The sequence below is a fragment of the Macaca nemestrina genome, chromosome 4 (assembly GCF_043159975.1).
Source record: "Macaca nemestrina isolate mMacNem1 chromosome 4, mMacNem.hap1, whole genome shotgun sequence".
Classification (NCBI taxonomy): domain Eukaryota; kingdom Metazoa; phylum Chordata; class Mammalia; order Primates; family Cercopithecidae; genus Macaca; species Macaca nemestrina.
Window position 1 is genome coordinate 46,528,446 of NC_092128.1, and position 15,942 is coordinate 46,544,387.

Sequence of the window (15,942 nt, forward strand, 5' to 3'; positions counted from 1 at the left end):
TTGTCAGGTTTGTCAAAGATCAGATGGTTGTAGATGTGTGGTATTATTTCTGAGGGCTCTGTTCTGTTCCATTGGTCTATATCTCTGTGTTGGTACCAGTACCATGCTGTTTTGGTTACTGTAGCCTTGTAGTATAGTTTGAAGTCAGGTAGCATGATGCCTCCAGCTTTGTTCTTTTGGCTTAGTATTGTCTTGGCAATGTGGGCTCTTTTTTGGTTCCATATGAACTTTAAAGTAGTTTTTTCGAATTCTGTGAAGAAAGTCATTGGTAGCTTAATGAGGATGGCATTGAATCTATAAATTACCTTGGGCAGTATGGCCATTTTCACGATATTGATTTTTCCTCTCCATGAGCATGGAATGTTCTTCCATTTGTTTGTGTCCTCTTTTATTTCATTGAGCAGTGGTTTGTAGCTCTCCTTGAAAGAGGTCCTCCACATCCCTAGAAAGTTGGATTCCTAGGTATTTTATTCTCTTTGAAGCAATTGTGAATGAGAGTTCACTCATGATTTGGCTCTCTGTCTGTTATTGGTGTATAAGAATGCTTGTGATTTTTGCACATTGATTTTGTATCCTGAGACTTTGCTGAAGTTGCTTATCAGCTTAAGGAGATTTTGGGCTGAGACTATGGGGTTTTCTAAATATACAGTCATGTCATCTGCAAACAGGAACAATTTGACTTCCTTTTTTCCTAATTGAATACCCTTTATTTCTTTCTCTTGTCTGACTGCCCTGGCCAGAACTTCCAACACTATGTTGAATAGGAGTGGTGAGAGAGGGCATCCCCGTCTTGTGCGAATTTTCAAGGGGAATGCTTCCATTTTTTGCCCATTCAGTATTATATTGGCTGTGGGTTTATCATAAGTAGCTGTTATTATTTTGAGATATGTTCCATCAATACCGAATTTATTGAGAGTTTTTAGCATGAAGGGCTGTTGAATTTTGTCAAAGGCCTTTTCTGCATCTATTGAGATAATCACGCGGTTTTTGTCTTTGGTTCTGTTTATATGCTGGATTACATTTATTGATTTGCGTATATTGAACCAACCTTGCATCCCAGGGATGAAGCTCACTTGATCATGGTGGATAAGCTTTTTGATGTGCTGCTGGATTTGGTTTGCCAGTATTTTATTGAAGATTTTTGCACTGATGTTCATCAGGGATACTGGTCTAACATTCTCTTTTTTTGTTGTGTCTCTGTCAGACTTTGGTATCAGCATGATGTTGGCCTCATAAAATGAGTTAGGCAGGAGTCCCTCTTTGTCTATTGATTGGAATAGTTTCAAAAGGAATGGTACCAGCTCCTCCTTGTACCTCTGGTAGAATGTGGCTGTGAATCCATCTGGTCCTGGATTTCTTTTTGTTGGTAGGCTATTAATTATTGCCTCAATTTCAGAGCCTGTTATTGGTCTATTCAGGGACTCAACTTCTTCCTGGTTTAGTCTTGGGAGGGTGTATGTGTCCAGGAATTTATCCATTTCTTCTGGGTTTTCTAGTTTATTTGCGTAGAGGTGTTTATAGTATTCTTTGATGGTAGTTTGTATTTCTGTGGGGTCGGTGGTAATATCCCCTTTATCATTTTTTATTGTGTCTATTTGATTCTTCTCTTTTTTCTCCCTTATTAGTCTTGCTAGCAGTCTACCAATTTTGTTGATCTTTTCAAAAAACCAGCTCCTGGATTCATTGATTTTTTGAAGGGTTTTTTGTGTCTCTATCTCCTTCAGTTCTGCTCTGATCTTAGTTATTTCTTGCCTTCTGCTAGCTTTTGAATGTGTTTGATCTTGTTTCTCTGGTTCTTTTAATTGTGATGTTAGGGTGTCAATTTTAAATCTTTCCTGCTTTCTCTTGTAGACATTTAGTGCTATAAATTTCCCTCTACACACTGCTTTACATGTGTCCCAGAGATTCTGGTATGTTGTATCTTTGTTCTCATTGGTTTCAAAGGACATCTTTATTTCTGCCTCATTTTGTTATGTACCCAGTAGTCATTCAGGAGCAGGTTGTTCAGTTTGCATTTAGTTGAGCAGTTTTGATTGAGTTTCTTAATCCTGAGTTCTAGTTTGATTGCACTGTGGTCTGAGAGACAGTTTGTTATAATTTCTGTTCTTGTACATTTGCTGAGGAGTGCTTTACTTCCAACTATGCGTTCAATTTTGGAGTAAGTGTGATGTGGTGCTGAGAAGAATGTATATTCTGTTGATTTGGGATGGAGAGTTCTGTAGATGTCTATTAGGTCTGCTTGGTGCAGAGATGAGTTCAATTCCTGGATATCCTTGTTAACTTTCTGTCTCGTTGATCTGTCTAATGTTGACAGTGGGGTGTTGAAGTCTCCCATTATTATTGTGTGTGAGTCTCAGTCTCTGTGTAAGTCCCTAAGTACTTGCTTTATGAATCTGGGTGCTCCTGTATTGGGTGCATATATATTTAGGATAGTTAGCTCTTCCTGTTGAATTGATCCCTTTACCATTATGTAGTGGCCTTCTTTGTCTCTTTTGATCTTTGTTGGTTTAAAGTCTGTTTTATCAGAGACTAGGATTGCAACCCCTGCCTTTTTTTGTTTTCCATTTGCTTGGCAGATCTTCCTCCATCCCTTTATTTTGAGCCTATGTGTGTCTCTGAACGTGAGATGGGTCTCCTAAATACAGCAAACTGATGGGTCTTCACTCTTTATCCAATTTGCCAATCTGTGTCTTTTAATTGGAGCATTTAGTCCATTTACATTTAAGGTTAATATAGTTATGTGTGAATGTGATCCTGTCATTATGATGTTAGCTGGTTATTTTGCTCATTAGTTGATGCAGTTTCTTCCTAGCATCAATGGTCTTTACATTTTGGCATGTTTTTGCAGTGGCTGGTACCAGTTGTTCCTTTCCATGTTTAGTGCTTCCTTCTGGAGCTCTTGTTGGGCAGGTCTGGTGGTGACAAAATCTCTCAGCATTTGCTTGTCTGTAAAGGATTTTATTTCTCCTTCACTTATGAAACTTAGTTTGGTTGGATATGAAATTCTGGGTTGAAAATTCTTTTAAGAATGTTGAATATTGGCCCTCACTCTCTACTGGCTTGTAGAATTTCTGCCAGGTGACCTGCTGTTAGTCTGATGGGCTTCCCTTTGTGGGTAACACGACCTTTCTCTCTGGCTGCCCTTAACATTTTTTCCTTCATTTCAACTTTGGTGAATCTGACAATTATGTGCCTTGGAGTTGCTCTTCTTGAGGAGTGTCTTTGTGGCATTCTCTGTATTTCCTGAATTTGAATGTTGGCCTGCCTTGCTAGGTTGGGGAAGTTCTCCTGGGTAATATCCTGTAGAGTGTTTTCCAACTTGGTTCCATTCTCCCTGTCATTTTCAGGTACACCAATCAGACATAGATTTGGTCTTTTCACATAGTTCCTTGTTTCTTGGAGGCTTTGTTCATTTCTTTTTACTCTTTTTTCTCTAAACTTCTCACTTCATTTCATTCATTTCATCTTTAATCACTGATACTCTTTCTTCCAGTTGATCGAGTTGGTTACTGAAGCTTGTGCATTTGTCATGTAGTTCTTGTGTCATGTTTTTCAGCTCTATCAGTTCATTTAAGGACTTCTCTACATTGGTTATTCTAGTTAGCCATTCATCTAACCTTTTTTCAAGGTTTTTAGCTTCTTTGCGATGGGTTCAAACTTCCTCCTTTAGCTCAGAAAAGTTTGATCATCTGAAGCCTTCTTCTCTCAACTCGTCAAAGTCATTCTCTATCCAGCTTGGTTCTGTTGCTGGCGAGGAGCTGCATTCCTTAGGAGGGGGAGAGGAACTCTGATTTTTAGAATTTTCACCTTTTCTGCACTGCTTTTTCCCCATCTTTGTGGTTTTATCTACCTTTGGTCTTTGATGAAGGTGATGTACAGATGGAGTTTTGGTGTGGATGTCCTTTCTGTTTATTAGTTTTCCTTCTAATAGTCAGGACCCTCAGCTGCAGGTCTATTGGAGTTTGCTGGAGGTCCATTCCACACCCTGTTTGCCTGGGTATCAGCAGCAGAGGCTGCAGAAAAGTGAATACTGCTGAACACCAAATGTTGCTGCCTGATCATTCCTCTGGAAGCTTCGTCTCCAAGGGGTACCTGGCCGTGTAAGGTGTGAGGTGTCTGTCTGCCCCTAGTGGGGGATATATCCAAGTTAGGCTACTCAGGGGTCAGGGACCCACTTGAGCAGAGAGTCTGTCCATTCTCAGATCTCAACCTCTGTGCTGGGAGAATCACTACTCTCTTCAAAGCTGTCAGATAGGGATATTTAAATCTGCAGAGGTTTCTGCTGCCTTTTGTTTGGCTATGCCCTGTCCCCAGAGATGGAGTCTACAGAGGCAGGCAGGCCTCCTTGAGCTGCGGTGGGCTCCACCCAGTTCGAGCTTCCAGGCCGCTTTGTTTACCTACTTAAGCCTCAGCAATGGCGGGCGCCCCTCCCCCAGCCTTGCTGTCGCCTTGCAGTTAGATCTCAGACTGCTGTGCTAGCAATGAGGGAGGCTCTGTGGGCATAGGACCCTCCGAGCCACGTGCGGGATATAATCTCCTGGTGTGCCGTTTGCTAAGACCCTTGGTAAAGCGCAGTATTAAGGTGGGAGTGACCAGATTTTCCAGGTGTTGTGTGTCACGGTTTCCCTTGGCTAGAAAAGGGAATTCCCTTCCCCCTTGTGCTTCCCAGGTGAGGCGATGCCTCTCCCTGCTTTGGCTGTTGCTCAGTGGGCTGCACTGTCTGACACGCCCCAGTGAGATGAACCTGGTATCTCAGTTGGAAATGCAGAAATCACCCATCTTCTGTGTCACTCACACTGGGAGCTGGAGGCTGGAGCTGTTTCTATTCAGTCATCTTGCAACCACCCCTGCCCCTAGTGGCTTTTTCATCCAGAAATTGGAAGGCACTACACCTTTAGGCTGGTAGCCTTCGGGTGAATGAAAAACAGAGTTCAGACTGAAGAAGTGTTGTGTGTGCCTGCTCAGACTATCTTTCTTCCATCATCTCCTGCTACTAATTCTTCACCAGTAAAATTGTACATTCCCATCCCCACCCCAAGCTTAGATAATTGGGGAATTGTTGGGAGTCTCTTATTAGTTGGCACAGCTGAGTTTTATTTATTTATAATTTATACTCCATGTATCTCCAACATATTTGAGGTGGTCAACAATAAAAGTATTATGTCCGTTATAGAAATTAGAAGTAATCTTTCCCCTCTTCCCAACTAATCCCTGTGTACACCCCCCTCCCCCCTGACAATAATAGAAAGAAGTAAAAGTTAACTTTGATTCAGCCTTGGTTAAAGTGATAGGAAAGCATAAGTTACAATAATATTCAATTATTTCATGTCAAAATATTCTGATCATCTCAAGAACATAGGAAACAAAGATATTGGATAGGTGGGGAAAACATTTTATTTAGAATTAAATGAATGTGCTCATTACTAAGTTTTTGTATCTCAGCACCAAACTTATCTATTCTGTGCTACATGATGCTGGAACTGAGACTTTACAAACTACATTCCAGCTGGCTCCCTCTTAAGTTCTGCCAATTATGGTGATGACAGGAGGTTGTTTAGAAGGAGAGCACAAGGTGGAGACAGGAAGAAAGAACTACTTGCTCTTGCTTGCTTCCTCTTCCTGGAAGCATCAGTCCTACAATGCTTTTTTGCCCTAAAAAGGCAATTCCGCTCCCCAGTGCTGCCTCACCCTGAGAGGGTAAGTCCTTCCCATCACAACTCTTATAGAACCAGCCTTTTTGAACCTCATCAAAGACACAACAACTACCTATCTAAAGACCCCTTTTCAGAGATCTGAGTTTCAGAGCTTCTTGTCTCCAAGCTTCCAAGTTTTAATACAGATTGAACATCCCTAATTCAACAACCTGAAATTTTAAATGCTCCAAAATCTGAAACTTTAAGGGCTGACATGATGCCACAGGTGGAAATTTTCACAGTTGACCTCATGTGATGGGTCACATCCAAAATACAGTCAAAACTTTGTTTTATCCACAAAATTATTTAAAATCTTATATAAAATTATCTTCAGGCTATATATATGTATATGGAACATAAGTGAATTCCATGTTTAGACTTGGGTGCCATCCCCAAGGTATCTCATTATGTATATGCAAATATTCCAAAATCTGAAGAAAGCTGAAATCAAACACTTCTGGTCCTAAGCATTTTGGATAAGAAATACTCAAACCTGTATATGCAACCTCTTCCCTTTGTTCTCCCAGCCTTAGGGGTGGTATCTGCTCCTGCAGTTGCTTTACGTTTCCTTTTTGTCTTTTTAGCCACCTAATTAACAACTTTATACCTAATTAACAATTCCTTATGTTATATTTTCTGTTAAATAAGTAGTGTGACTGCTATATCCTAACAGGATCTTAATGGCTACAATGGATAGAGGCCATTTCTCTTATTATCTTCACTTACGGGAAGCAGCATGCCTCCTAAGATAGGCACACTCTCTTCCAGAGCTATTAATACAAAGATCTTCCCATGATAGTCAATTTTTGTTGAAGTTTCCCTAACCACACTGGAAGCAAGAAAAAAATATTTTTTAAAGTTTCTTTTAACAAGGAGGCATGTAAGACATTTTATTCCCTTTTTTATTTTTGGCAAAATATGTTTATTGTAAAAATTATAATTTGCTCCTTTTTATGGTATAAATAAACTTTGTTAGACCTATGACTGCATGTATTATATGTGGGTCAGAAAAGCCAGACTCTAGGTCTAATTTTTCTGTTTGTTAGCTTGGTAAATAAAATGAAGATGGTGGTGCTGGCAGCTTAAAAACTACACGCATTGGGAAGTCTGGATTATTTAATGATTTGCTATTGGAAAATTAAAAATAAATTTAAAAGAATGGTAGAAAGATTGCTAGTTCTATAAAGAGGGAGATCACTGGGAGCCTGGCATTATATTCTCAAATGAAATTTTAACCTTCAGCTCTCTGGCAAGCCAAGGAAATAATCATTGCTTTTATGTACAAGTAAAGAAGTGACTTCATCAAAATGGCTGACTAGAGATGCTTGATACTCATGCCTCCCACAAGAAAGGACCAAGGCAACGAATAAACAGCTAAGATTTTACTGGGATGTTGAAGGGAGAGTGCTGGTGTTCGGCGAGGGAGTGGAGATGCACCTGTGGTGATTCATCAGAAATCCAGGAGGACGGCATGGAGGTACCCAGTGTCTGCAACCACCTCCCCTGCTCAGGTTCAGTCTGCCTAGAGTTAGGAGCAACTTCCCATTTCAGGGGAAAAGGTAGGCAAAAGATCCCCACCAGTTGCCATTGCCACCACAAACACCCACAGTTCTTACTACAGGAGAATCACATGCTTCTTGCAAGCCCTGAGCCCAGTTTGGAGAACTGCCAGGAATTCATGCAGCTGCATTGCCCCAGTTTAGGGGCATGACGTGTGTACTTCTCACGCACCACTCGCCCTCTGCAAGACAAGCCGGTGCTGCACAGCATCATGAGAACAGAGCCGCCTCTGTAGTACACCTTGTTCTGATGGCCAGTAGCCACTGTTCCTCTCCAATACTGGGGCTTCATCTTAAGTTCACCAAGCCTACACAGGTGGCTAAATGTCACAACTCCATCTGCACAAAACTCAGGCCCAGGGTAGGCTGTGACTCAGGTCTTGCACAGCAAGGTAACCCACCCATCCCTGCCGCCACACTTCCAGCTGAATGAACAGTCTGGCAGTCCTACACAGGGTGAACTCAACCTTGAGCCAGTCCAACCACTGCATGCCCCCTTCAAAGTAGGAGAGGCATCCAAGCCTCTGAACAGCTAATACACACATCAGGCTGGTGGAGCAACTACGCACTTCTGCTCAGGACCTGAAAAATAGCCCTGTCCCTGTAGTGTCCTCCCACTCCCCAGCAGACATGCGCCTAGCCTGCCCAATGGCCCTGCACCTGCAATCAAGATCTGAGACACAGTCCCACAGTCTGGCTTCTGGTGGGCACACCCCTAGGCCAACCAAGCAGCTTTGAGCCCATGACCCAGACCTGAGAAACAGTCCCAAAAGGCTACCCTGAGCTAGCTGAGCTACCTAACACCTATGTCCCAAAATTGAGAAACACTCCGGTAGGTCCCCCTTCCCCAGAGCAGACACACCCTTAGGCCATCTGAGCAGCCTTGCACCCATGTCTCAGGCCTGAAAACAATACTGTGGGTTGTCCCTGGTAGACAGATATACTCCCAAGCCAGCTGACCAGCTATGTGCCTACATTCTGGGCCTGAGAAACAATCCCACAAATCTACTCCTGGGAGGCATGCCACAAGGCCAGCCAAGCAAATGTGTGCCCATGCTCTCAGCCAGAGTAACAACCCCATGACCCCAATGCCAGTGAGCCAGACCCCAAGGTGACTGAACCACCATGTGCACACACACTCCCATGACCTAAGAAACAGCCTGGAGAACCCACTCCCAGCATAGCCACACCACTACCATCAAAATCTTAGCCTAGGCCACTGAGACACTCATAAATGTTACTAGTGTGGATTACAGCTGGAAAAAAAAACAAAAACACAACTACATGGAGACTACACTAGAGTGTCCACAGGGAACCAAGGCCAACAACACTCCAAGGCCCATTCATACAAATAAGCCTTTCCCTATGAAACCTACTTAATAAAATTGGAAGAGGCAACTTTTCTACCAGATACATAGAAATCAATGTAGGAACGGAACATGTTGAACATGAAAAAGAAAGGAAACATGACACCTCTAAAGGGAAAAAATGTCTCCAGTAATAGTCCCCAATCATAAGGAAATCTGTCAAATGCCAGAAAAAGAATTCTAAATAATAATATTAAGGAAACTCAGTGAGATATAAGAGAATACAGATAGACAATTCAATGAAATCAGGAAAGTAATTATTTGAATGAGAAATCCAACAGAGAGAGATATCATTAAAAAAAGAGCCAAACGGAAATCCTAGAGCTGAAGAATTCAATGAATGAAATGACAAAATACAATCGAGAGCTTCAACAACAAACTAGACCAAGCGGAAGAAATAATTTCTGAACTTGAAGACAGGTATTTTGAAATATCACAGGTGAACAAAAGAAAGAAGTAAAGAAAGAAAGAAAAGAAAAGAAAGAAGAAAAGAGTTTTTTAAAAATGAAGAAAGCCCAGAAGTGCAAAGCGTGCACTCCTGGCTGGAGCTGCAGCACTAGGGCAAGGGTCTTGCAGCTGGGCATGGGGCTACTCCACAAACACTATGTGCCCAAAGGCTAGGCCGCTTCAGAGCTGGAGTAGCAGCCCTGTGGCCAGGGTGGGTAGGCAGGGGCAGCCTCAGAGCCGAGACCCATGTGGAAGGGTCAGCACCAGCTGGTCCCTGGTGGACTCCACCTTCAATGTCAAGCTGCAGGACTATGCTTGGACCTGTTTAGTGAGCACTAGGGTCTTTTTGGATGTCCTGAGCTCAGCGCTGCAGAAAGATTTCATATTGCACAATAAAAAGCCTTGAGGAAGACAGAATTGCTTGTAGAACATGCATGTTCCACCCCACCTGGACCCCAGATTGTGTGCATGTTTGATGAGCTCTCAGATTCCTTGTACAGAGTGGCTGACTTGGTTGAACACAAATATGGAATTATGTCAAAGTTTGCAAAAATTACTGTCTGATTAAAAAAAAAAAAAAATCATGGATTCCCTTGATCCAGAAACCAGGCAAGTGGCTGAACTGTTTATGTTTGATTTTGAAATTAGTGGAATCCATCTAGACAAAGAAAAGTGTAAAAGAGCAGTAGACCTCAATGTTAAAATCTTGGATTTGAGTAGTCCACATCTTATGGCAAACAACTTTCCCAACAAGACTGAGAAGCATCTCTTACCAGACACATTCACCATAACTTTTATCTGATGGGGATCGTATCATAATTGGTGGTCTCCATGCAGAAGCATGAGGTGACTTGGTGTGAGAAGCTGCTTACAAAATTTTTCTTTATCCCAATACTGGTCAATTAAAATGTTTAGAAGAATTGCTCAGCAACAGATATCTTCTGGAAAAGTTGGTAGGTATTCTGTGTTTTCCCACAGGGCTCTCCAAGGAACAATAGTTAAAAATTCAGAGACTGTCGTCCAGTTCCTTGAGAAATTCTCTGACCAACTTTCTGAAAGAACTCTAAAAGATTTTGAGATGATATGAGGGATGAAAATGAAACAGAATTCTCAAAATTACAAAGTAATGCCTTGGAACCCCTGCTACCACAGTGATGTGATTCATGAACACAGGTATAATATTGAGCCTGGCTTACATTGCCTGTTTTTCTCCCTTGGAGCATGCATGGAAGGCCTGAATATTTGGCTTAACAAACTGTTGGAGATTTCCTTATATGCAGAATAGCCTGCAAAAGGAGAGGTATGTGTGAAGATGTCCAAAAACTGGCTGTCATTCATGAATCTGAAGGATTGTTGGGGTGCATTTAACTTTGATTTTCTTCAGCAAGCAGACAAACCACATCAGGATTGCCATTTTACAATCCATGGATGCAGATTAAAGGAAGACAGAGACTATTAACTCCCAGTCATAGTTCTTATGCTGAATTTTCCCCATTCCTCAAGGAGTTCACCAACTTGGCTAACTCCTGGAATGAGGGAAAATCTTGTCCATGAAATGGGACATGCTATGCATTGAATGCTAGGATGTACTTGTTACCAACATGTCACCAGAACCAGGCTGTCCCACTGATTTTGCAGAGGTTCCTTCTATTCTAATGGAGTACTTTACAAATGATTATTGAGCAACCAGTTTGCCAGACATAATTAGAATGGGCTACTGCCAAAAAAATATGGTGTCTCAGCTTTGTGAATCTAAAAAGGTTTGTGCTGCAGCCAATATGAAACTTCAGGTCTTTTATGCCACTCTGGATCAAATCTACCAGGGAAAGCATCCCTTGAAGAGTCCAACCACAGACATTCTCAAGGAAACACAAGAGACATTCTATGGCTTACCATATGTTCCAAATACTGCCTGGAAGCTGCGGATCAGCTACCTCGTGGGCTATGGTGCCAAATACTGCTCTTACCTCATGTCTAGGGCAGTCACTTCCATGGTTTGGAAGGAATGTTTTCTACAAAATTCTTTTAACAGGGCCACCAGGGAGTGCTATTGCAGGGAGATGCTGGCCCACAGTGGAGGCAAGGAGCCCATGCTCATGGTTGAAGGTATGCTTCAGAAGTGCCCTTCTATTGATTACTTTGTAAGTGCCCTTGTTTCTGACTTGGATCAGGACTTTGAAACTTTAGTCATGGATTCTGAATCATGGAAACACCCTAAATCTCTTAAATTAAGGTCATGTAGATATTGACTTTGTTATAAATGCTACAGGTGTGAAAGTTTGTTTCTGATTTCAGTGTTGACTTCTGTAATAACTACTGAAAAACTTTAAACTCATAGAACTTGAGATAAATCATTTGTTCTAATTACATAGAAATGAAGAAAGCCTACAGATGTATGAGACACCATTAAGTGAATAAATATTCATATTATGGGTGCTCTACAAGGAGAAGAGAAGTGCAAAGGAGAGGAAAACATATTTAATAAAATCACAGCAGAAAACTTCTCAAGTCTTGGGAGACAGATGGTCATCCAGATCCAGAAAGCTCAAAGAATCCCAATTAGATTTAACCCAAGCAGGTCCTCTCTGAAGCATGTTGTAGTCAAATTGTCAAAAGTCAAAGACAATGAATTTTAAAAACAGCAGGAGAAAAGCATTAAGTCATACATAAAGGAATCTTCATTAGATTAACAGTGAACTTCCAGCAAAACATTACAGGCCAGCAAAGAACAGGATGATAGAATCAAAGTTCTGGGGAAAAAAAAAAAAATCTGTCAGCCAAGAATATTAAACCCAGCAAAGTTATACTTTAGAAGTGAAGGAGAAATAAAATCTTTCACAGATAAACAAAAATTAAGGAAATTTACCACTAGACCAGCCTTACAAGAAATGCCCAAGGGAGTCTTACATCTGGAAGTGAAAAAATGGTAACCACCATGATGAAAACATGAGAAACTATAAAACTCACTGGTAAAGCCAATACACAAAGGAGAAAAAGAAAAGAATAAGCCTTATCACTACAGAAAACCACCCAGCTGCAACAACGATCAATCAGGAAGTAAAGAACAAAGATACAAAACAAACCAGGTGTAAATATACAAAACAACCAGAAAAACATCAATAAATAACAGGAGTAAGTCCTCATCTATCAGTAATAACCTCAAAAGTAAATGGATTAAATTCCTCATTTAAAATATATAGACTGACTGACTGACTAATAAAAACAAGACCCAATAATATGCTGCCTTCAAGAAATTCACTTCACTGTAAACACAGACTGAAAGTGAAATGACGGAAAAGATATTTTATGCAAACAGAAGCCAAAAGTGAACAGGAGTCGCAATACAAACAGACTTTAAGTCAAAAGCTGTAAAGAGACAGACAAAGACATTATATAATAAAAGGATCACTTTGGAGAGAAAATGTAACAATTGTAAATATATATATATATCCAACACCAGAGTACCCAGATATATAAATCAAATATTCTATCTAAAGAGATAGACTGCAATACAATAATAGTCAGGGAGTTAATTCAACACCCCACTCTCAGCATTGGATAGATTACCAAAACAGAAAAATCAACAAAGAAACATCAAATTTAAATTATGCCATAAAACAAATGGACCTAGCATATATTTAGAGAACATTTCACCCAACAGCTGCAGAATATATATTCTTTTCATCAGCATATGGAACATTGCTCAGGATTGACCATATATAAAAACATGAAATAAGCCCCCAAAATATTTTTAAAAATAAAAATTATATCAAGTATTTTATCTGACCAAAATGGAATAAAACTAGACATCATTAACAAGAGGAATATTTGAAACTATACAAGTACAAGAAAATTAAACATGCTCCTGAATGATGAATAGATGAGGAAAATGTTAAGAATAAACTAAAAAAAAAAAAATGAAGAAGAAGATAGAAACACAGCAAACCAAAACCTATAAGACAAAGCAAAAACAGTATTAAGTAACGTTTATAGCAATACATGCCTACATCAAAAAGCTAGAAAAGGCCAGGCACAGTTGCCCATATCTTCAATTCCAGCATTTTGGGAGGCTGAGACAGGAGGATCACTTTAGGCCAAGAGTTCAAGACCATCCTGGACAATGTAAGACCCTGTCAATCTATCACTCAATCAGTAGACTAAGACAAGAGGATTGCTTGAAACTAGGGGTACAAGACAAGCCTGGGCAACATACTGAGAACACCATCTCTTCAAATAATTTAACAAATAAAATGAACCCAAATCTAAAAAAACTAGAAAGATTTTAAATAAACAACCTAGTAATGCATCTCAAGGAAGTAGAAAAGCAAAAACAAACCACACCTAAAATTAGTATAAAGAAAGAGCAGAGCAGAAATAAATGAAGTTGAGACTACAAAACAAAAACCACAAAAAATATCAATGAAACAAAAAGCTTATTTTTTTCCATTTTTAATTGTTATTATGGAATTTTTTAAAAATAAAAATTGACAAACCATTAGCTAGACTAAGAAAAAAAAGAGAAAAAAATAAATAAGAAATGAGAAAGATTTAACAGATACCACAGAAATACAAAGGACTATGAGGCTCCCATGAACAACTCTATGCCAGTCATTTTGAAAACCTAAAGAAAACATAAATTCCTGGACACATACAATTTACCAAAATTGAACCAAGAAGAAATAGAAAATCTAAACAGACCAATGACAAGTCTCCCAACAAAGAAAATCCCAGGACAAAATGGCTTCACAGCTGAATTCTACTGAACCTTTAAAAAACTATACCAGTTCTCCTGAAACTATTCCAAAAAAATTGAAAGAGATAGAATTCTTTCTAAATAATTCTATGAAGCCAGCATAACTCTGATAACAAAACCAGATAAAGACACAAATGAAAAAACCATGGGCCAATAACATAGACAGAAAAATCCTCAACAAAATACTAGGAAACCAAATCTACCAACATTGGGGTACAAGTTTCTCTTTGATATACTTATTTCCTGCCTCTTGGGTAAATATTCAGTAGTGGGATTGCAGGATTGTACAGCAGTTCTATTTTTAGTTTTCGAGAAATCTCCATCCTATAGGCTGTCTTTTAACTCTGTTGATTGATTCTTTTGCTGTGCAAAAGCTTTTTAGTATTATATAATCCCATTTATTTTTGCTTTCGGTTGGCTGTGCCTTTGAGGTCTTATTCATAAAATCTTTTCTCAGACCACAAAGATACGGAATCATCCTAAATGCCCATCAATGAATGAATGCATAAAGAAAATGTGGTATATGTACACAATGAAATACTATTCAGCCACAAAAAATAATGAGATCCTGTCATTTGCAGCAACATGGATAAAACTGGAGGACATTGTGTTAAGTGAAATAAGCCAGGCACAGAAAGTTAAACACTACATGTCCTCCATTCATTTGTGGAAAATGAAAAAGAAAACCACCTTGATCTCATAGAAGTAAAAAGTAGAACAGAGTATAATAGAGGATAGGAAAGGTAGAGGGAAATAAGGGATAGAGAGAGATTTGTTAAAGGATACAAAATTATAACTAGATAAGAGGAACAAATTCTAGTGTTCTATACCACTGTAGGATGACTATTGTTAACCATAATGTATTGTATAGTTTCAAACAGCTAGAAGGAGGATATTGAATATTCTCACCACCACAAAATGATAAATGTTTGAGATGGATATGCTAATTGCTCTGATCACTACACATTATATATATCGAAACATTACTATGTACCCCCATAAATATGTACAACTATTGTGTGAATTAAAAAAATTAAATTAAATTAAAGTTCATCTTTTCTTCCAGAGATTAATCCATTAGTAATGGGAAGGCACAATTACCGAGGCTCAAGGGTTTTCAGGACTAATAGGAAACATAGGGCCAAGAGAACCAACTATAGGACAATAAAAGACCCAAGATTATGAAGCAGGAAAGACTTGGATTTTGAGTTCAAAAAGAAGGTAGAAGTTATATCTTTAGGATTATCTTCACAGTGGAGAGCAGAAAAACATGCAAAGTGCTGGAATTAAAAAAAAAAACTGTCTGATGTGAGTAGGTTGAAGGTTAAAAAAAAACAACAACTGTCAATCAATAATTTTATACCCAGCAAAGTTTGAGAGATCATAGATCATAGATCTGCCTAACAAGAAACACTAAAGAAAGTCTTCATACCGAGAGGAAATAACATAGGATGGTCACTTGAATCCACAGAATGAAATGAAATGGTAAATATGTGGATAAGTATAAAAAATGTATACATATTCTAATTTCTTCTTTTAATTGCTTTAAGAGACATAAGATTATATAAAGCAGTAATTACAATCCTATATTGTTGGGTTTATATTATAAATTGTTATAATATGACAATAACAGCACAAAGCTATATTAGAGCAAAGTTATATTTTACTGTAATTAAGTCTGTATTAACCTGATATAGACATTTATAAATTATGAGGTACATAGTAATCCTTAGCAGAATTGCCAAGAAAACAACTCAAGCATACTTAAGAATTTGCAAGAGGAAATAAAATTATACACTAAAGTATTTTTTCACACCAAAGAAGGCCATAAAAGAGGAATAGATAGAAAAATACATGACATATCTAAAAAACAAACAACAAAATGGCAGTCACATATCCAATGAAATAAATAATTACAGTAAGTGTGTTAACAGTCTAATTGAAAGGCAGAGATTTTCAGACCAGATTTAAATAGCAGTATTCAACTATATGCTATCAAAAGAGACAATACAGAATCCAAGACACAACTGGATGCAAATAAAAGGATACTAATGTAGTTGGAGTGGCTATATTAATATAAGATAAAATGTCACTATTAGAAATAAAAAGGAACATTTAATAAT

General features: G+C 39.0%; 1 pseudogene; it reads left to right on the forward strand.

The window, feature by feature from the left end:
• The first annotated feature begins 9,223 nt into the window (after positions 1-9,223).
• LOC105475877 (mitochondrial intermediate peptidase pseudogene) lies at positions 9,224-11,315 on the forward strand (annotated as a pseudogene).
• The last annotated feature ends 4,627 nt before the right edge of the window (positions 11,316-15,942 follow it).